Raw genomic sequence first — 23311 nt, 5'->3', positions numbered from 1 at the left:
TATGATTTTTTTCCCCCTTGCTTTATTTTTGTATTTTAGTAGAGATGTTACTGAATGCCTTCTTGGTGGCAAATGCCCAGAAGCGGAGATGCTAATTCATGGGAGTTTCATCAGTCATTTCAAAGGAGAGGTCACATAGATAAGAAAAATGAACAGTACGCAGTATGTGAAGCAGTGACATTCAATGAGTCCTTGTCACCAGCAGCCATTAGCATGCAAGCCTGCTGTTATGTTTCAGTGCTTTATGTGCTTTTCTTGACCAGGCAGGGAGCCTTCGGAGCACTGTAGCAGTTAATACCATACAAGTTATTGTTTCTTTCTTGAATGCCTTATATTTTTAGTACCATTTAGATGCTTCTCTGTCCCCTTGTGCATCTAAAATTTTAAAGAGAATCAAAGAATGCATAATTTATATCTGTCCCAGAGGTAATGGAGTGACTCAATGATATCTGTGAAGGGGATGATTTTAAATTTCATGTCTTATGCAAGAGGTGATTTTTATATGAAAACTGCAAAAATTGGCCTCGGGGATACCCAGGTAATTATCCTTACAACAACGGGTGTGGATTCCAGGCGGATTATAGCAGAAAGCTTTAGTGTATTGTGTATCATCATCCTGTCTGTATCATGGTATCATCCTGCACATGGTACAGGATGCATGGTGTGGAGGATTCCCTATCCTCTCTCCACCTGCCTGAACACAGTGACTTAAGAAAGACATGGAGGTGCTGGAGCGTGTCCAAAGAAGGGCAACGAAGCTGGTGAAGGGCCTGGAGCACAAGTCTTATGAGGAGCGGCTGAGGGAACTGGGGTTGTTTAGTCTGGAGAAGAGGAGGCTGAGGCGAGACCTCATCGCGCTCTACAACTACCTGAAAGGAGGTTGTAGCGAGGTGGGTGTTGGTCTCTTCTGCCAAGTAACAAGCGATAGGGTGAGAGGAAAAGGCCTCAAGTTGTGCCAAGGGAGGTGTAGATTGGATATTAGGAAAATTTCTTCACCGAAAGGGTTGTCAAGCCTTGGAACAGGCTGCCCAGGGAAGTGGTTGAGTCACCATCCCTGGAGGTATTTAAATGACATATAGCTGTGTGCTTAGGGACATAGTTTAGTGGTGGGCTTGGCAGTGTTAGGTTTACGGCTGGACTTGGTGATCTTAAAGGTTTTTTCCAACCTAAACGATTCTATTCCATTGTATGGTTGTCATAATTGAAAACATAGCAACTGATAGATCTCAGGGAATATAACTTGTATTTTGACCTGGAATAGCACATGCAGGAGGTGTGAAAAGACAGGTTTGCTTTGATTCTGTTGAAGAATTCATGCAAGATGCGAGGCATTTGTTTACTGCTGAAATTCTTTCCTTCGGTTAAAGGAAAAAACAATTGTTTACTGATGTTGAGCAGAACCCATCAGTACATGCTTTATCAGACAGCACAGTTCCACTAGACTATTTCTGGTTTCATTTACCAAAAGCCTAGAAGTGCCATAGCTAGAAATAAATGTCTGCTTCTTTGATATGCTATACGTTTGAAAATGAACTTTAAGGTCTGTATTACAGTTCAAAGGGAGTATAAATTGGTGCAGTGTTCTCTCTTTTTTCTTTTCTTCCCAATCCAGTGCCACATATTCATTGCATTTTTATCAAGACTGTTTTCAATAACATGTCTTTAAAAACAACTTACCATTTTGTATTTTATTTAACTTGGACTTTGTTATTTTTAAATAATTGTTATGATCTTGCTGCTTCCGTAGTTTAAAATGTTTAACATCCTCTAAAACAATTCTACGCGACTTTTAGCGTTGCGTATCCAAGGAGACAGCTGATCTTATTTGCTTTTCCTTTGGAAACTCTCTAGTTTTAACTATTCTTTCCACTTCTTGCAGGGTTGGCCATGAGAATTTGTAACCTTCCTTTGGAAATACCGTGATGGGGCCGCTGAGAAGTTACCTTGCTTCCTACAGGTCTGTAAACTCTATTGCATTCTCATTATTTCAGCATGTAGACTCCTGTGCTGATTTGTTACCTTTTTTATCTCAAATGCATGCAAACCAAATTAAAATCCAATTTTATTTTGGAGCAAGTGTTGTGAAAAATTATTTTTGTTTCTTGCAAAATGTTTAGGACATAACTCTGTTCTGATACTGTGTATAAATGTAGAGTAACCCAATCATCTTCCCTTTGAAGTGAATTATTGCAGTTTATAGAGTTGAACTGCAGAAAAGAATTGGGCCTGTAAGTCATTTTCACCTCCCCACTATGTCTTTCAGTATGTGTTGAAACTGCATTACCCTAAAAGGCCCTGCAATCGATTGCTCCCACCCAGGTTGCTAATATGTGAGCGGCTGTCCTACAGCTATAGCTGTGGATGTTTCAAGAAGCACAGTTAGCAAAGGGTTAGCAGAATTACTGGGGCTTTTGGGTCAGGAGGAGCTCAGGTTCATGGAAAGTTTAAGAAAATAATAAAATTTTAAAAAAGTGGATATTTAAGAGACTGTAAAAAGAGCAGAATAATAATAGCTTGACTCCTGTAGTGTCAGCATGGCAAGGAGCGGTGAGGAGCCTGTAGCTAATGCTACGTCCTTGTCAGCCAGAATGATAGTGTTATAAGCACTGTGCCCCGCGATCGCAATGATTTAGAGGGTAGAAAACACTCCCCTGCATTTCAATATGTTTTCCTATGCAGCTATATAACAGAGAAAAATTTGATTTCTTACTGCTTTCAAAGATAGTACCGAACAGCATTTTTATAGAAATTTGGTCGGAGAAACCAATGGGAATCAACTTTTCCATCTATGTGGTCATACCCTCCTATCAGAGCACACTCAGGGTCTGGGGGAGTTTTATCTGGCCCTAAATAATAATTTTCAAAAAAGTTCATGTTTGGAATATGCTCTATTTCATTCCCTTGGTTTACCTGAGAGCACTTTGGGTATTACTGCACTCCTTGTTGCCTGTGTAGTCACTTGCTATGTAGTCTACATGAATTCTGTTGGGAAAGTGGCTTGTAAACCTTAAACAAAAATGAACCCAGGTGGATTTAGGGGATGAGAGGTATCCAAAACAACTTTTAATTCATTCTTGGAAATTGTTATGATTTGGTAATACCTTTCAAAGCCACCTCAGCTCCAAAATGCTTTAGAAACTATTTGAACCTAGATGTAAACCTCACACATGGCTACAGCTTCCATAATGAACTAAAGCCCTAGATCAGACTGGTTGAGATACTGCAGATACAGATCTGACGGTGATGCCTTGGGCCTGTGTTGAGTGAAAGCTCTGTGTTGAAAAACAAGGAGCTTTTCAGAGTAATTGCACAACTGTTGAATGATGTGTGTCGTGCTAAAGCTTTATGGCTGCACTGTTTCTTTCTTTAATGATGATATCCCTTAGGGCAAAATTTGTGTTTTTCTTTGGAGGGGGGGGAGGAGAAAGAAGTGCAAACACTGAAAGACATTTAGGATAAAGGGGGAAAACTCGTTGCATGTGTTGGCATTTGGGTTGTAAATCCTTTACTAGCAGCGGCAGCTTTATAAAATCTTCCTTTCCAGACCTATCTATGAGCGTTGTTTGAATCACGGCTCACAAAAGACTTCCAAGAGCTTCTGCTAAGTTTGCCGAAGCAAAGTGTGGTTGGGCCATTTGATACAAATGCAGTCAACAGCTGCTATGCAGAGCAAGCTTAAGCAAGTCATTTGTCTAAAACACATTTTAAAAGTTTCCTTGTTCACAAGTCTGATTCGTGAAAAATCAGTGATACACATACAAATTAGTATCGTGTTGATTAAAAGGAGGGTAACTATGACATTAATTTGCTACATGTACATATTATATATATGTATACTAAGTGGCATAAAGTAGTTTAGGGATGGCTGTGCTGCACCTTCATTATAATGCAGAACCAAAAGAAAACCAATTAAATTAAAAGGCAAGGCATTTCTACTGAAAAGGAGATACAAGGTGTAATCTTCCCTTGGAAAGTATGGCCCCAAGGTATTATCAAAAGGTGTTGCATTGAACCTTTGCAAGAAATAGATATTTACATCAATAAGAATACCATCACAGATATATTTTTCACATTACACAGTTATAAAGCAATTACACAGCATTTGCCTGGTTGAAGGCTGAACTCACTGGTCCTCTGCTTGGGGTTCGGGTGAAGCTTCTTCTGCAGCTGTGTAGGTATCTCTTGTACAGCTTCTGTGTAGCATCTGGTATTGACATTGAAGGAAAACAGGATACTGATCTAGTCAAATAGTTTGTTTAATCCAGGTCAGCTTTTTTGATTTATCCCATGTCTTTCACTGCAAATTTCATGGTTTTTTTTTTCTCGTAAGTATCTCCTCCTCTTGTACAGTTCTTGTTTTCTTAATTGCTCTTTTATTTCCTGTCTACAATCCCTTGCCTATTCTCCAGACAAGCCTCCCTGACATCTTTGTTACTTGTCCTTGCTTTATTGGAGTTTTATTCATTTATTGCTGGAGTTTCTTAAATTTTTCTATTGGGGTCACTAAATGATGCGTCTCTCCAAATGCCTCTTGGGTTGTCCTCAAACCTTTGCCCTTGGCACCCCTATGGTGAAACAAGTGTCTTGGTTTTAGGGAGAGCAGAGAAAAACAAAGGCTGTGAAAACACTTCAGAGCATTGAAAGGAAATAGGCTGCCACGTGAGATGGGAAGCCCCCGTCTCCCAGGGCTGTGCTCCTCTGCCCTGTCCTCCTGTTATAGCCTCCTGGGCACGCGGTGGGCCAGGGCTGGCTCCTGGGGAGGTTTTGGTGGAGGAAGTGCTACTCCATTGTTTTGCTTCTTCTTCAGTAAGGAAGACACAACCTGGAAAATACCAAGCTGGTAAAGTCATGGAGGGGAGGGAGAAAGGAGGGGAAGAGCCTAGGGAGAGCACTTTTCCATGAGAGCATGTAAGCATGGCAACCATACATTTGGTCTCCATACCAGCGCTGCACGAGGACCTGGAGCGCCCTGCTGCCGCTGTATTAAATACACGTCTGCCTTAAAGCCATGCTACCACGGAGGCCAAACTCTCAATGCCACTGGGCTTTGCTCACGACTTAGCTGTCCTGCCAGAGGCTGCGAGGGCATAAAGTGGCTGCTTGCATGCGATATGTGGAGGTCTGCAAAGAGAAAGCGCGGGGAGCTGATGCACAAACCAGAACCCTGGAGGCAAACAGGAGCGTGTTATCTTTGCGCACCTTATATGCAAATGACCTGGCTATGAAAAGGCAGAAAGGAAAGGGGATGTTACTACCTGGAAATGTGCCATGTGTGCATTTCGTGCGTATATTTGAATTATTGAACAGATGGAAGCCAAATAGCTTGGTAGCTGGAGAAAATCTATAAGCTAGATGCTCAAAGGAAATGTGGCAGAATAAAATGGGAGGGTGGGGGAAGTAAATCTCACAAAGCTGCCATGGAGGGACAGTTGCATTTTATTAGAACAGAATTTAAACCAGGACTGTGAGTTTGTAAAGACTACTATGTCCAAATCATGGGGTGTATGTGCAAGCTGATATAAACATATATATGCGCTTTTTTTTTTTTATTTGAATGATGGTTCAGAGGATCTGTGACCATCCAACTCTGTTCTTTTATTGCCCACAAGTGATTATTAGAAAAAATAAAATGGCAATTTGCTCACCTGAGTAAAATCTGTGGCCAGAGCAGGACTTCTGCAAGAGTCTGAAATTAATATGGATACAGGGAAAACAGTCCAACCAACTCAGACAGCAAATGGACCTTCCATTGGGTTTTATGCTTTGAGTTGTTTCCAAGGAATTCCTAGGAACGGTGGCAAGTTCTTTCTCTGCTGGAGGAACAGCCCAGAAGCATCCTGAAATACCTCCCTGTTTTTTAATCATAGCTGCTTCCCAGAAGAATGCAAACTACGCAAAGTGTCCATAGACTCAGATCAGGAGTAAGGCTCTTTACCATTCTCACCCCAGTGCCCATCATCTTCTGTTTCAAAGTGGCAATTAGATGATGGCCTTTGCTGATTTCAGCTCCTGGGGCGTTACATAAAAATAAGGGAGGTCTTTAGTGTCAGCAATCAAGAACACCTTAGGGACACCAAAGATCATTTGGCTCATTTGCCTGGGTTACCAATGAGAACAAAGATGTCTAGATAATCTGTGAGAGATGTTTATCTAATCTATTCATAAAAAAATGCTCCAGTGAGGAAGATTTCAGTGCCACCCCATGTAGTCTCTTCCAGAGCTACACAACACTTAGGGGTGTTTCTAAAATCCAAGTTATGCTTTATTTGCTCCATAGGAAGCAATTTGGTGTCTTATTTATAGTGAAGATAGAGAACAGTTGAACATAACTGTCTTTATGGTAATCTGTCAAATGTTAGAAAGAAAAATGATTTTACATTGTAGTTGATTTCATTTGTTTATCTATTTTTCAGAATAAGCATTTGCAGATCCTATAGATCCCAATCCAAACCCTTTTTTTTCTGTCTTCCTTCCGTGTACCTGCATCCCTTCATGTATTGTTAACTTCTTGACTCAAGTGCCAGCATTAAGAAGCTGAATATAGTCAATATGACTTTCAGATGGATACAAATTATGTAAAATAAGCCCAGAATTTAGAAGCTCAATAATTAATTATGGAGGTATACCCTCAATTAAAATGACTCCAATCCATATCTTACCTCAGCTTTGTCTAGGTGGAATCACTGCTAGTGTCTTCTCTCTCTTCTATCCTTTAAATTCTTCTCAGTATGATACTAGGTAATGAATGACATTGTTGGAGAGACAATAAGTGTGCAACTGATAGCTCTCAGCATATGGATAATAACACATCTTGCACCTTTTCATTGCCCACATTCTGGCTGCACAGAGATATCTGAACAATAGATGAGGTGAAATGGGGGCTGTAGCACATTTCTGAAACAATAATTGTCCATTCAGGTCCCTTTAAAAGACAGACAGCAAAGAACTGCTAAGTTTTCTATCACTAAGGCCCTTAGAAGAATCAAATCACACGTCATGAATAATAATAATAGAAGAGGGAGGACAGCTGCTCAACTGAACATCATCAGTATTGACACCTTCCAGGAGGAGTAATCAGTAATCCCCTTGACCAAAACAGGTGTCACAACAAGATAAAAGTCATAAGCTACAGCTCTAGTGAGAGTCTGTTGCCATAGTCAGAAATATATTAATTGATTTGACTTCTGAAAGGCAGTTAAAACATCCTCCCCAGTTGAGAGAAGGAGAAATCCACTGTCACTGCTACTGTCCAAGTCTCCAGAAACAGCAGTGAAACTTGCAGAGCTTGTTACTTAAAAAAACAAGGAATATTCAGGTGGCCGAGAGCCACCCAAGATGGGTTACAAAAAAATACTTCCTTTTTTCCACCAAAGCCGAGCATAATGTTGGCAGGTTTATGTCCTTTCTCTCCTGCTTTTTAGCTTTTTAGCTAAAGTATGCGGAAGGGCTACCAGTTCAAATAGTAAACACTAAAGGAATTTTTTTTGGATTTGTGTACATGAGAGAGAATGATGGTGAGTTTGATCCTGCAATGAATATATTTGCAATTCTATGACCATTAGAAGCTGTCTGTGATGATTATTCAGCTCCTTGTTGCCAGCCTTGTAAAAACTCTTTGACACCAGCTTAATTCAGGAACAACTTTTGTTCATTTTCAGAACTCAAAACCCAGCGAATTTCAATCAATATCATAGAGTCATAGAATCATAGAATCATTTAGGTTGGAAAAGACCCTTAAGATCGTCGAGTCCAGCCGTAAACCTAACACTGCCAAGTTCACCACTAAACCATGTCCCCAAGCACTACATCTACACGTCTTTTAAATACTTCCAGGGATGGTGACTCAACCACTGCCCTAGGCAGTGTGGGACAAGGCTTGATAACCCTTTCAGTGACAAAAGTTTTCCTAATATCCAATCTAAACCTCCCTTGGCACAACTTGAGGCCTTTTCCTCTCATCCTATCGCTTGTTACTTGGGAGAAGAGACCAACACCCACCTCGCTACAACCTTCTTTCAGGTAGTTGAAAAGAATGATAAGGTCTCCCCTGAGCCTCCTTTTCTCCAGGCTAAACAACCCCAGTTCCCTCAGCCGCTCCTCCTAAGACTTGTCTTCTAGACCCTTCACCAGCTTCATTGCTCTTCGTTGGACACACAAAGTAATAGTAAGGCAAAGCCTTGAATTTGATAAAGTTTCAGCTTGCTTTCTAGGCTGAAGTGTAGCACACATAGCATTTTGGGACTGAGAGTCCTAAGATATACTGCTCCAGATGGACTCAAATTTCTAGGGTCAATTATCATGTCAGAAAAGGGAAAATATAGAGAAATTGATTATTAGATGCCACAAGTGAAAAAACAAAAAGCAAAACTTAAAGGAATCCACATCAACATTAATATAAGTTGGTTGACCCTATAGAAGAAATGATCCAATAATGGCTGTAGGCAACCATTCAGGAAATAATGTGTTCCCACCTAATGTCATCTGTTATCGATCCCACATTTGAAAAAAAAAAAAAAAAGACCACTGAATATTGTGTTCAAGAGGCTTTATAAGAATCAGAGGAAAGCATGACCAGGCAGTTTGCTCAAACAGCAAAAACGAAAGTAGAAAGATGAAAGAGTATCTTGGGTCAAGCCACTCTTTAACTTTGAGCTTTCAGAATACTATTAAAAAAGAACTCAGGAAAAGGTAATACATACTATTGCCCAAAATATCCTAGAACTCAAAAAATTATTCTGCTAATGAACCACAGGTGTTTTTTCCTAGAATCATAGAAAATTGGCAAGTAGCTTGAGGGCCCTGCAGCTGTGTCAGATGTGCTGATACTCCCCATCAGAGCTGTGTCTGATCCCTTTCTGAGATCCTCCACTGATGGGAGATTCTCTGGGCAATTCATTCCAAGGCCCAATTTTCCTTGCCATTACAAAATATTTTATTTTCCTTTCTTAACCTGCAAGTTACTTCTGTCCTACCTGCAATGAACAAAAATGGGTTATTCCCTTTTTCCTTGCAACCATCTTTAATATTTTCAGGGTCTTTTGTCATGTTTACCCTAAATCTTGTCTTCTTTGCATTAAACAACAGTTTATTCCTTCAATTTTTTTGTCATGTTTTGTAGAGTACTCACTGTCAATCGATCACATTCTCCTTAAAATGTGGCATCCAACACTGGACCTGAGTTTATGACTGAAGACTATCCAAAGTGAAGTAATAAAGGAGAATTCCCTCATGTGTCTTGTGTAAACTTTCCTTTATATTTCCAATCTGATATTCATACATATGTGACAGTAACTCTGTTTAAGCTTGTGATCCACTGGATAACTTCAGCTCCTTCTTAGGAAGACTAAACCTATTCGGTTGTTTCCCATTGAGTGTTTGCTGAGTTGACTGTTTCTGACCTCACCTCTCAAAGATAATTGCCAGCAGCTCTAAGATTCCCTCAGTCAGTTATCTACATATTCTAGGGTGAAATTCATAAGGCCTAGCCAATTTGAAAAAATTTAACTTATCTCAGTTCTCTCTAATCTGCTTTTTCCTACTATGACCTGAATTTCTACTCCTTTGTCTACAGTGTCAACTGTTGTGGCTTTCTGATCACAGCTGATCCTTCAAACAGCTTTTCCTCCCATTGTGTAGGAAACCAACTCTTCTCGCTATTGCTAATGGTGGTATTCTTACTATTGCACTTAGTGGTTTTCTTAGGAAAGTTTTCTACTTTTACATCCCCCTACCAAAAGTACATTGCAATGTTACACGGACTAGGGGAAGGGCTTTGAAAGACAGCATACAATTTTCATAATATGGAATTCCACAGAGGCACTAGACTTACAAGAGCAATTGAAGACAGTTATGGCAGTACTTGACAGGTAACACACAGATGTCCCTATTCTTACAGTCTCAGTGGAAACGTGACTTGATCTAATTAATAACAAGGAACCAGCACCAAAGAATGAAGAAAAACGTTTCAGAGGGACCAAGGATCTTGAAAGCAAAGGTCATATGTTAAATCCAGGACAGGGCTGAGTCTGAAATATGGCACCTTGGTCATAAAATTGACTGATGTCATGTGTTTTGCTTAGAGGAGACTTAATTTCTTCATAATGCTGTTCTTTTAATGTTTGAAGGCCACCAATTCACTTATGTAGTTAATGGCAATGTTCTGTGTTTCTTTCACTCCATGAAAACATCCCAAGTGTCCTTATATTTTATTCTTCACACAGCCTTTTTACTGTTTTATGGTGCCAAAAAAACAAGGGGAGAAGGGAAAGGAGATGATTACAGAGTAACATGTTAAAGACACAGCATCTTCTGCAACCAAGTCAAATATTCCTTCTTTTTTGTTGTTTTTTGTGTGTGTGAAAGCTATTCAACTATCTCTCCAAAATCCTGGCCAAAGTTCTGCAGACCACTTACTGTCAGGTTCTCATGTCAGTCACACCTGAGTGAGATCAATCGAATGCACTATCTGGTCCCGATGAAGCGCAGATATACAGAGAGAGCTGGTTGTCCTCTTATTCTGGGGAATGGAGCATTCTGAGCCTCTGATCTTTCTATAATCCCTCCAGGAGCATTCCCCTTTAATGCTCGAGACCTTTGCCTCCAGATTTTATAATGGTCAGTCCCGCAATCCTTCCACTGACGCATCTTTGATTTTTCCACCTCTGTAGCTCCTTCTGTAGGTTCAAGTGAGTTGAGATTTCTGTTGGGAAGTTTCTCTTTGTCAAAGAGCCATACAGCCAGCAGGCAGCTTGCAGTGCCATAGGACAGGCTTTCGGAAGAAAAGTCAGTGTTTGATAGCCAAATGCAAATTGCTATTTTAAAGTCTTTAAGTTATAATAGAAAAACAAGTCTACGTGGGTGTCCTTTGTGGCAGCATTTTGTTTGCTTCTATGAAGAGGTTTCACTGCACGTGCTGGCCATTCACTGCACTGCTGACAGTCTCACCACTGAATGCATGAGGTACTTAAGACTGTGGAGCCTAGATCAAACCTAGACTCTGCTCTGCAATCCCAGGCCCTCCAGGCATATGATCGGGCTACAGGCTTTTTGCTTGGCACTCCCAGTAGAGAGCTGTAACTCAGCAGCCGATGGCCTTGGTCGAGAGTCCATTCTTCACTCCCCTAGTGCGCCTTCTGTGCTCCTTCCTCAAAATTTTCCAAAAAAGTTTGAAATGATTGGTTTATACTTCAGTTCACCAGGATTCAGGTGCTCGGTGATAGTCCACAGACTTACGGATAAGGGTTGCCATCTATGCAGCTCTCTACTGGTAGATAGGGGTTCCCTCTGACCATTTTCCAAGCCAACCAGAAGCTGTGTAGCACAGTTAGCATGATGCTGAGTACAAGCTAATAAATTGCCATGATTGGCAGTGTTTATTAGCTCTGACTCAGTGCAGTTAACTTGGCCTCAGCACTGCTAGTATGTTTATGTGGCTTCCAGTTGCCTCTGACCCTGAGCAGAACAATCATGAATTTGCTCAGTGTGGGCCCAGCAGGCTGGTGTCAACACCCAGACCATGCAGGCACATGCTGCGGTAGCCTTTGCCCAACACTTAAAGCACAACTGATCCCTGGAAACAAATTGCTCTGTGAGCAGTGGAGCAGCCTTTTTAACGGATTCATGTCCCCTAAAACTCCCACCTCAGTTTCCTGGCTCCCCCCCATGTCCCTGCAGGCAAGGGGCAGCCCCTGCTGTGGAGGCACATCCATGCCAGCGGGCAGGTCTGCCCACACCCGCCCATTGGCTTTTCTTAGGCAGAATTTATGCTGGCAGCTCTGCCTATCTTCCTCTCTGAAGGCACCAATTTATGTGCTGCATCGCCGTCCGGCTGCTGGTTTTCATTAAACTTCTAGTAATGAAATTACCTTCTGTGACTTCTCTCCAACTTTTATGCTGGCTTGAAAGTTGATTCAAATTTGCTACTGCCCCAGCTCTGCCAGTAAAGGTGTAATAGATGAACAGGCAAAGGTTCAGTTAAAAATAACCAGAGAGAACAAAAATCATACCTGCTCTTTGCTCTTAGGCTGAATTTTTATATTATTTTGATACTATATTATACAGATCTGATCTCAGAGCATACTGCCTTCAAGCTCTCATTTCCACACTCATCACCAGAGGTTACCTTCCCTTTGGCTGCACTTAGTGGCTCTGCAGATTCTTTCTAAATTGGATGTGAGAAATGATTCATGTTAAAAGAACCTTTTTTTTTAATGATTTTTTTTTTTAATGACCCCAGTATGGTTTTGGGCATGGCCAGGTGAACGAACGCTTGAACTGAGGCAGCTGAGGGGATGTGGTGGAAGGGAGAATGGGTAAGGAACAATCCCCTCGTCTACTGACCAACATCTAAGGCTTTCTATCCCTCGCTGCAGTGCTGTTACCACAGAGGCAAATCCCTGCTCCCTAGTCACCTTATTTCTACATATTTTCTCTCTACAGTTTGCTAGCTTATAAGACCCTGTCCCAGGAGAGAGACTTTCCTATCAGCCCAAAATTGAACAATAAAAATGTGGATGTGTAAACTATAAGAAACATTTTTACAAAAAAAATCAGGAATTTTACATGTTCCTCCTGGCATCCAAACTTATAACGCATGGGAATGGCTCAAAGCTGCACCAGGGGAGGTTTAGACTGGACATTAGGAAGCATTTCTTTACCGAGAGGATGGTCAAACACTGGAACAGGCTTCCTAGAGAGGTGGTCGATGCCCCAAGCCTGTCAGTGTTTAAGAGGCATTTGGACAATGCCCTTAACAACGTGCTTTAAGTTTTGGTCAGCCCTGAATTGGTCAGGCAGTTGGACTAGATGATCGTTGTAGGTCCCTTCCAACTGAAATGTTCTGTTCTGTTCTATTCTATTCTATTCATGATGTCATTCTGTATTCGTGGCAACGTGGCATTCATGGTTGCATGATCTCCCTAGCACTTTGGTGTTCATATTCCTTAGGCAGTATGGGAAATGGCCAAAAGCTTGCCCTTTAGGTCTTTCAAGAGGTGAGGTAAAGAACAAAACAATTTGATCTCAACAAGATTTAACTGTGCTATGGTCTGTAGCTGAGTCAATTACTTTGATTATCAATAGTGTAAGAAAATATTCAAGGATTTTTGGGTTAGGCTGTAGGAAATGACTAATATAATAAGGAACATAAGTCCCATGGCCTTCATGTTTGTTTTGTGTTCCTTGGTGGAAGGAGTTGACCGATGTGACTAGAACATTTTGTACCTGGGATTATTACTAGCTTCTTAATCAAGGAAGTCTGAGTACTTTGGCCACGTTGCCACGCTTTAACTCTTCCCTGCTCCCCACTCCAACTGAGACAGATTATAGATTGGACAAGGTTTGAAACGACTCTTGTTTTCAAAGCATGGGTTTGTGAAGAAGCAAAGAGCAGTTACTGCTTTAAGAGAATCTGTCACCTTGTCCTCCAGAAGAAAGGCAACAACAATCTTTTCCAATAATGGACCCGTTATCTCCCTCCTGGAATTTATCAGGCAAGAAACATATTGATCCAATTTGCAGGTTGCAGCCTGTACTTCTCTAAACATGTCCAAACCCTTAGCACATGATGATGGCCAGAACTTACTCTGCATTTAGTTTGCAGACGTGTACCTCCCCCTCCCTTCTCCCTTGTGGGCTGCTGTTCTCTTCACAATCCAAGCAACCTAAAGTGGATGAAAAATTCCTCTCTTTCAGCTAATTAATTTGAACTCTGTTCTTTAGGAAATTCTCTTACAACGTTTTTCCTCCTTGGTCTCTCACCAGCTGTGAATTTTGAGCAAAAAATAGTGCATTGGAATATTTATATCCAAGCAAAGTATGCTCAATTGGAGTTAAAAAAAATCTAGGAACTTTTTTCTATTTATTATTTATAAATTGTTGTCATTTTTAAATATTCCTTTTGGAACCGGTATTTTTGTTTGCATGGAAGTGGCACTTCCCTTTTAATCTCTGGGTCTGCTTTTTAAGATTCCTTTTTAAGGTAACTGACACCTTATCCTTCTCAGAAGACCCTGTTGTAATGGTTCACTGTGCTTTACCTGTCATAATGAAACAAAAATGAATGTGAAATCATTCATTTTCTGATCGATTTAGAGTGAGAAAGATAAATCTTCCTTGTTTGTTAGAAACCATTTATAGAGGCTACTATGGCAACCAAATTAATGACAAACAAGGAGGCTGTTAATTGTTCAGGCTGACTAGAATAAGAAAATCCTGAATCTTCGCTGAATCCATTTACTACCATCCCAATAGCTCTTCATTATTTGTTTGAAGAGTTAGTGCATCTTTTTACTGCACTGGAAGAAAAGAGGTTTATGGTAATAGAATTGAAGGGGCGCATGTACTCCGTCAGCCTTCCCCCCGTGATCCCGTTGGACATGATCACTAAAGTTTGGGTCACACTCACAATGATTCCCTCTGCTGCTGATAATTCGACAAATAAAGCCGATAATGCCTTTAGGCCACTAACGACATAAACAAATAGGAGTAGTCCCTGCCCCACGTGGTTTACAGTCTACAAAGCTGATACATGCCAAGCAAAAAGTAATACTTTGGGATACAGGCAAAAGAGTATTTCCAATTGCTTTTTAAAGTAGTTCTGGGATGCTAGGAGAGATATTACATTGATATGTGTTAGTGGGCATGAGATGAGGGGAAGAATACATAATCTCCCCAGGAAGAGAGGAAGAACCCTTGGAAGGCCTATAGGCAGTTAGGTGTATAAACTACAGCAGTTTCCTTACTACTGCAGTAGGCATATTATGCTCTGTAAAGCAGGATTGATATGTTTTCTACAATAGAAGGATCAGCCAACACACTGATTTGAGGTGTAACTTATGGAGAGACTGATCCGCTTTACTTATTGGAATAAATTACAGATTGAGAAAATAAATACATCTATATAGAGAGTTCAGAGCGTGAAACATTTGGGCATTGTTCATTTTTATGTATGCATTTAACTCAAAGATCTAGACATATGGTGAAAACTCATATGGCCAGCACTCTGTAAGGTCAATTGCCATATGGCCAAAACTCTGCCTTTCCAGAGAATTTTGACAGGCGGGTAAGATCTCTGCTGGCTCGGAGTGGGGAGAGGAGCTATCACATAGCAACAGGATGTTCCTTCTCCTCTCCTCCTCAAGCATTGTTTACTTTCTTGAGATGTCAGCTTTCCAGCCATATGACCTTCTAAAGCGTCAGCTATATGGAATTAGAAGTGTATGAAATATGAACTAGAGAACCAAAGAGAACCCCCTTTGACTTCCACAATGAAATTCCTTCCACAATTGACTTTCCTTCACAAAGTCAACAATTGTTGCCTCTGAAAAAATTAGGAACAAGCTTCCAAGGCTGTGACAGGGATCAAAAGTAGTGACTAAACAACTGAGAAGCATTTGCTTTTCTATAATAACTCCTCAGTAAAGAGCTAAATCCAGACTCTTCAAACAAAAGAATAAACCTGAATACTGGTTAAAACAGTATATTACATTTTTCCCCTGGTGGGAACTCATGCGATTATTACTCTAGTGACTCTTTCCCCACTAGGTTTCATCATTTCGCTATTGGATTGAAACGTAGCCCTGTAAATCAAAAGTGCTGTGAGTTGGTATTTCCGAAAAAGGTAGTGGTGGCTGCTCACAAGCTGTGCACTAGTGTGCTCCATAGCAACGTGTAGGTTTGCAACACCATATGAAGTAGCGTGGCATGCCTTATCTTCTTCTCACAGCCATACATGTATACTAGGAGGGTTGCCTACTGTGCAGGACATGTACGTGATTGTGGTCCCTCAATCCTTACTTGGACAGAACTCCAATTAGCTCTACTTAGAGGTTCCTTCTTGGTCTTGTGGCCAAGAAAGCTACATGGCTACATGTGATGGTAGCTGTATCGGGTAAGCAGTGATGTGCAGTGTCTGCTGAGAGAAGCTTCCTTGCTTGAAAGTAGCCGTTAAAATATTTCTTCCCTTCCCTCACTGTAATGTTTACAAATCTTAGCTTTTTCTTAGCTAAGGAGAAGAAGAGGAAAAAGCCTCAGTGCAAATAATAGCAAGGAGATTCTTTTCAGTACAGTAGTAAAGATGCCAAAGGCCATCCTGTTTTCCAGGTGCTCTTCTGTTTCTGCCACCTATGATATCTACACCAAGCATGGTGTCATCAGTCAGCTACAGCATGGTGGGTTCATGCATATTTACCAATTTGCAAATTATGCACGTGGAGCTCTTAGCATAGCTGTTTCTTTGTCTTTCTGCTTTTCTTCCTTCGCTAATGATTCAAAATGCTTACATGCCTAGCATCAGAGGGCTGTATTCTATGCTTGCCGTTTGCCTTTGTACACCAATTAGGTCTTTGTAATTTAAATTATGTTTTATTTGCTGATTTGGAAGCATCCTTGTTGGTAGAATGAGGTTTTCTTCATCCTGCAACTGTTCTTTGATATAATGATTTATTAAGGTACTAGGAGAAATATTGATCCTGCTAATAGCTTCTGCCTTGCCACAGAATGCCTTACATTTTACTCACTGAAAGGGCCATATTCCTTTTCTCATCATCTGATTGACCATAAATGCTTTGGCCTTTCCCCAGCAATTATCACACTTACCAAAGCAGTGGGTAAAAGTCAAGTATTTATAGACTAATTAGAGAAGTCAACATGTCCAAATCGTTGTAATACTACTTTACATAGTACTAAGAGTCATTGGACAGCACTTTGAAATTAGGGAGTGGTTCCATACTGTTCAAAAACAAATTAGCAAATTCAGAGGAGTTATGTATATATTATCGATTAGGGCTGTCTTTTTGGGAATTACTATGTGGAGTTATGTGCTCGGCCTGTGATTTATTAATGGCATTTATGCTTACGTTTCATTCGTATTTCCCACTGTGTTCTCCTTCGTCTATCCTAACCTCCTCTTTCTTGAGAAAGCTTTCTAATATTAATGCCTACAAGGTGGTGGTGAAGGCATCAATTTTGTAACCCGTCTGGAGCTGATTCCTTTTGTAGTTTTTATTATCCACCTTGGAAAGTGCATTATTCCTATGATAGCCACAAACGCTGAAAGGGAATAAAGGACAGCTGCATGGAAAATACAGGCTTTAAGGGGGACAGTTTTGTTCACCAAAAAGAAGCCAAATGGAGGTGGAGATGTCCTGATCGCCTGCAGACCAGGTTACTGGTGTCTCCAATGGGCTGCTTCAGGTTGTGGACACAGCACTGCGGGAAACAGTTTCCTCTACTTCCTCCTGTCTTCATTTCCCTTCCTGTAATTCAGGCACAAAGTCTCAGTCTGGGGTATGGCAAACCTAAGTCATTTGCTTAATGCTAATTTAAAGGAAATTCTTCTTCATAAGACTGGGGCACTCACTGCTTCCAAGTATTGTTTAGTCAATATCTTGACCGTCTAGATTCAGATAAGGTTAGGGTTTCCACAGATTTGTGTTCCAGAGTTATAACAGTTAGTGAAAACACATTAGTAGAGGTATGTTAATTTTTATGCTTCACGATTGGAGCTAATTTCAGACTACTTTGGGGTCAGAAAGACTTTGCCTGTGAGAGGAAGATTATCAGAAATTGTTTTTTTGTAGTTCTTTGAAAAATTTCCTCCAGCAAAGACTGTTGAGGACAGGACACAGAGCAAGTTTTGCTGCTGTTCAGAAATGTCCCTTGCTCCTGTGCGATCACATACCCCCAAAACTCTGGCCAGAGAGATGCCTTGCATTGAGATCTGTATCTCTAATTATGCTAATATTAGTCTGTTCAAAATTTGTTTTCAGTTAACATTTGGTACTTGTGTTTTATTTTGCTCAGTGTAAGCACTGTTGCTAATGAAGCTGTCACATAGGTGAGATGACTTCCGTCACCCGCATCTGAGCTTGTCACCCTGCATAGTCAATGGAGACAAGCAGGCATTTCTAGGACAGGAATCATCTCAGCTTTAAATAGACTTGCAAAATAAATCAGATTCATCGCACCCTAAAAGTGTTTCCCACTGTTAACAGTGAAGGGAGCTGGGAGTGACTAGCTCAGGGGGAGGTGTCCCCAGTTCAGTGAGAGGAACCTATGATGATGTGGTAGGTGGGATGACTTACTCCCTCTAAGTCCCCAAAGGAGAAAAGATGCTGCTGAGAAAGCCTAGATAGCATGCTCAGATTCAATCCCAATTTTTTAGATTATCTAAGTTAGCTGAGGTCTACCCTACGTGTCCAATGTGCCAGGTTATTGCTGGTCTGGATCTGATTTGAGTGTAGGAGACGGAGCTTTCACAGATGTAAATCTGTATGGCTCCATTAATGCCAGCGGAGCTCTGCTAACTACATCAGCACAGGTTCTGACCAGCGGAAAGGTAATTCTCTACCTGAATTACGGTAGCAGCCAGGGGATGAGATAATGTCTTCCTTTAAACAGGCCAACGTGATGCATGGGTTTGCCTTGTTCCAGCTACCGTAACTTGCTGTAACAGTGACGGAAAGACAGCCTCCGACAAGGGGAAGAGGGCCCTTTCCCAGTAACTGCAAACGGCTAGGCTGTACCCAGGGCACGGCTGTCCCTGGGGTGCTGTGCTTGTATCACGGCGGCCCACATGGAGCGAACAGAAAGGACCCCACCCCGTGGTCAGCGTTGTCAATAGGTGCCCTTAAGTAATTTCTCTACGGCAACATATCTTCGTCTCCGAATGTTAATTAATAATTAATCTTGTTATGTATGTAGAGGACTCTCTATAATTCAGTTCTCTATATTTATGTCTCGTAAATGACTCTGCCTTGTCAGATTTTATGGTGAAATAGTAGATCCCAAATTAGCATAATCTAACAACCAAATCGCATATATAGCCTTGATCTGCAAACACTTTTGCCCATGAATAATTTTAGTTATTACAACTGAACTCACTGGGACTCACATATGCTTTTGTGGGATGAGAGCCACAATGTTTATTGAATTAATTTCTTTCATATACTACATGTATTGAAATGAAACTAATTTATCTATCTGTCATGTATCTAGGCATTTCTCAGCATATATTATGTAATTAATTTTTTTACGTGTAGTTCTAGTGAATTAGACACCTAGCTAATATTTCCGGTAGATATTTAGATAAAACTGAGTTATGAGGTAGAATTTTACTTTATATATGTGTATGTGCTAACATATATTATAGTATTTAACATATTCTATTGTATATATAAGCAATTATAAATATCTATGCATAGATAGGCATATACAGATAGATATGCGTGCGCATATATATATGTTAGTGCATGTAAGACTCACTCTCTCCATATATATATATATGCTGCACATTCTATGCATTTGAAAATATAGACAATTGCTGTATTACTAAATATGTGTAAACCCAGGTATACCCGCAGTAGCCTAACTCAAACCCATCTATCTTCGCTTTCAAATAAACAATCTGATTCTATTTCTGGAGTTAAAAATAGATCATTCCCCTCATGGGAACCAGCGTGCTGAGTAACTCTGTGAAGAAGGAAACTCATAAGATTCAGTTTTAATGCTCATCTGGTGTCTCAGTGCGGACAAATGTCATCTGCTTTGTGTCCGTGTGTTGTGAAGCTGAAGAAATGTTGCACTTCGTAATGACACTGTGCTTATATATTGCTTTGCTGAAAAGAGGGGATGAAGGGAAGGTAAGAACCTTGCCGATAGCCTGTAAATTTAAAAATAGATAATAAAAAGTTATCTGATATTTTTGTTTTTAAATGAAACAATAAGGAAATATATTGAGCTTGCTCTGAGGATCTTGCTTAATGATATACAAATAATCACTCCAATTGCAGTGTTCGAAATGAGTGTGGTTTATGATCTAATGTCTAAAGATCATTAACCAAAATCTGCTGTTTTCTGGAAACAGTGCTGAAAAAAGCCCCAAATATAAACCCCTTCAGTTAAATTGCCCTTTTTATATGCTGTAAGTAATGGGGAGCGAACTGTAGGGAAGTCTGGAGGTGCTGCTCGCATTTGGGTGAAATGAGATTGTTCTCTGTCGTTCAGAATTGACCTGGAGAGATTACTTGGTTTCCCTTGTAAAGGAAAAAGTGGTTGTTATGCTTACTTCTTTTATTTTAAATGTACTCAGGCAGCCATGAAGGCTTTTAGGCAGGATGTAGTAGATGTGGCCCGGGGGGCTGGCAGTGCTGGCTTTAATGCATTGCTCGCTGGCCCAAATCCCTGATAGCGTGGATCTTGGTTAGGGTGCTCAGTGCTCCCACGTGGAGCTGATTTCTGATAGCCATGCTGACGTGGTGGTGTGCCTCGATTCGCAAGATGCCCTGTTCATGTTGGCGCAAAGTACCGCTAGGTATGAATAAAACTGTGTGGGCTTGGACCCTGCAGGAGAAGTTCTGGACTTGAGATGTGCTGGTGTGTGGGCATCAATCCCCTCACTTACCTGGCCATGTTACTTGGCTAGTATTAGCCTAGGAGTTAAGGTAAATCAGATGTGTACTGCTGTGCTTATAGACCGAGCTTGTAATGTATAAACGCTCTGTCCTCCAACCTCAGCACATAAGATATCTATATTCACAGGCTTTCCCAATGAGCTTGTCAGGCTGCTTGTAAGAGGAAGGCTTTTTAAGATTGGATCCCTTTAAAAAAGATGACTGTAGATAAAAGTGCATCAGTGCACATTAGGGATGAAATTTTCAAAGCAAGGACATCCTGTTGAGCTCTGTTTTGCCATGTTCCTTCTTTTGTGTGAAACGCAGTAAAAACATCTCTGCCACAGGCCTTTTATTTTGGGGTTGATCTGAATTTAAGGTCAACCGCTTAAAAATGAGATTAAACAAAGGTGATGAAATTATACTAAGTAAGTGAGCTGTTTCAATTAATTTTTTTTTTTTAAAAGGAAACAACCTACAAGGTACACTTACATTGTTACAGTGGCAAACAGCTACCATTGCTGAATGTATTTCAGCAAACACACGTCTATAGGGCAAGATACGATCCCATTACTCCCTGATAAATGAAAGCAGTTTGGGATAGTTGATTCCTCAGTGTAACAGCAAAATGCTTTGGGGCAAGAACATACTTTGGGCTGGTAGCACAGCAGCCGATGCACGTCTGATTCTCACCCTAACTTTCCCCAATGATCACCACTCATTTAATACTGTCATTCAGGAGTATGTGTGTTTAAGGTTTTTGCAGAGATGCTGATAACATGTAAACAGGGGTTAGTGGAGCTCAGCAGCATCTGGTTGCATTTTTCAGTTCGTTGTTTGACATGCGTTCCCTTGCAAGACGTTTAACCCCTGGTGTACTCCAGTTCTGCAAAATGAGGCGAAACAATTACTGTCCACCACACAGACTTAACCCAGGCATTAATTTATTGGTATTAGGAGCACCTTAAGAGTGATGGACAATGACGCTGTAGATGTGGAAAACAGTCTAAGTGTTACTAATATTTATTTAAAAGAGAAACCTTTTCCAAGCCTTTTATTTTAAGTTTAAGAAGAGTATAGGTAAAAGCAATGTTTTAGTTTTATTAAGCTAAACTTGTAATTTATCATCCCTCAAAATAAAATACTTCCTTTTGGATGTCCCTACATACATCAGGCTTCCCTCAGATGTCATTTTCTTACAGGCAATTGAGAAATCTGCCTTCTTTTCCCTGTGATTCAGAATTCTGCAATCCGAGAAGAAAAAGAGTTTTCAGAAAGAGAAATGACAGTTCCTTTAAGTTTATGTTAACATTATCACACCAACTGAAAAGGTCAGGAAATTCGAGATTGTCTGTAATGTTACAGGCTGTAATGCTGGCTCAGGTGAGTTAACCAGCCTATGGAAGGCAGTGGACTTGTGCTGATTTAGCACGTACAGCCTTGGAGCTATATATTTAACCATTCTTGGTTAATTAATACACTAAAATTTCATTTTTATGTATCTTTGGACATGTACTGCTGGGGAAATGTCAACTTGAGCATAGAGGGAGACTGGAGTCTTCCTAGTGACTTGAAAAGTCGGGTACAAGCTGAGCTTGTCTGCCTGCCTGCTTTAGGTGGACAGGCAGGGCCAACTAGACATGCCCAGACTACATACCCGGACCAACCTTTGTCTTCATAAATCTCTTGTCCTTCCCGAAGAGTTGGCTCCTTAATTGGCCGTTGTCCTTCTAGCTGAGCAGGATTAGATGATTTTCTCCGTTAGAGGACTACAGAGCTATATGCTGTGAGCTGCAATGTGAAAAACTTACTGCGCGGGAACAAAAAAAAAGAAGTGCTAAATTAAAGATGCTTCTAACCTGACATAAATAACCTCTGTGCCAGTCACCACACCATATCATGGATCAAAGTTGTTTTTTACTAACAAACATTTGGACAAGCAGTTTTGAATTTGTAGATGACGTTGGAAACCATTGCTGTGTGGTTTGTTGGGGTTTTTTTCTTCTTTCTGAGGTTCTTATTTTGAATCCACTTATAAGTCACCAATGTCATAAGCAAAATATTTCATTATTACATTAAAGGAAGAGAGGTGCCCTTGGCCTGTGGCCACATTGACTAAGATTTTATGGTGGAATTTTAAATCCCCTAACCATAGGGATTTGTAAATTGAAATATAGATGCAACCTTGAAATGTACAGTTTCAGCATTGTTGGCTGTGATAAATATGAGCCATAAAGTAAACCTGTGCTCTGAACCAGATTGGATCAAGCATCGTTGCTGAAGCTCCTTTGCCATTTTTCTCTGTTTCTCTTCTCAGCATCTGTTTCTACAGATCACTTTTCTCCATTTCAAGGTTGTATTTTTTTCTGAGGCTGGGGTTAAGGAATTGTCACATCCCAAGGGGAATCTTTGTTTTATTTTTTAATCTATCTTGCTGTAGCTTTATTTCTGCAGCAAGTGGTTTCAGTAATCCATACTGATGAGTTGTCCGCTCTCCAGGTAGGGTTGACAGGTAGATTTATGAACCAGAAGAAGATAATCTGCTTCCACAAGGGGTCACTGGTACCAGTGCACATAGCAACTAGTTTCTGCTATGCTTCTGTAAAGGGCAGGTTTAGACAAGCCTCTCATCAAAAGGAGTAAAAAAGAAAAAGGAATTCTTACTCTTTAGAAGATACCTACAAAGAGAAGGCGCAAAACAGATAAATGAGAATGCTTTTAAGAACTTCTTTCCTTTCAGTAGTCAGGTGAGCAGATGTCAGAAGTCAGAAGGCCTTTGTGCCATTCCTGTCTGAGTTGGTACTTCATCGTTCTCTGCTGATGTGGGATGCTTGGCTGACCTTGCTTTAGAGTCTGCGTTTTAACGGCTGTGAGGATTGCTAGAGCTACAGATAGCGTAACAGGAAGTTGTTAATTCATCT

At 40.6% G+C, this 23311-nt stretch overlaps 1 protein-coding gene across 2 annotated transcripts in view; it reads left to right on the top strand.

Moving 5' to 3' along the window:
* ENOX1 (ecto-NOX disulfide-thiol exchanger 1) overlaps positions 1–23311 on the top strand; it is a 376506-nt gene that overhangs the window by 119833 nt on the left and 233362 nt on the right. For both annotated transcript variants that reach the window (XM_075139390.1, XM_075139385.1), the window contains exon 3: positions 1880–1957. The gene's annotated coding sequence lies outside the window, so the exon portion shown is untranslated. The remainder of the gene's footprint in view (positions 1–1879; positions 1958–23311) is intronic.

This window comes from Calonectris borealis, chromosome 1 (genome assembly GCF_964195595.1).
Source record: "Calonectris borealis chromosome 1, bCalBor7.hap1.2, whole genome shotgun sequence".
NCBI lineage: Eukaryota > Metazoa > Chordata > Aves > Procellariiformes > Procellariidae > Calonectris > Calonectris borealis.
Note: the sequence above shows the minus strand (reverse complement) of the source record. Positions and strands in the feature narration are given on the sequence as shown.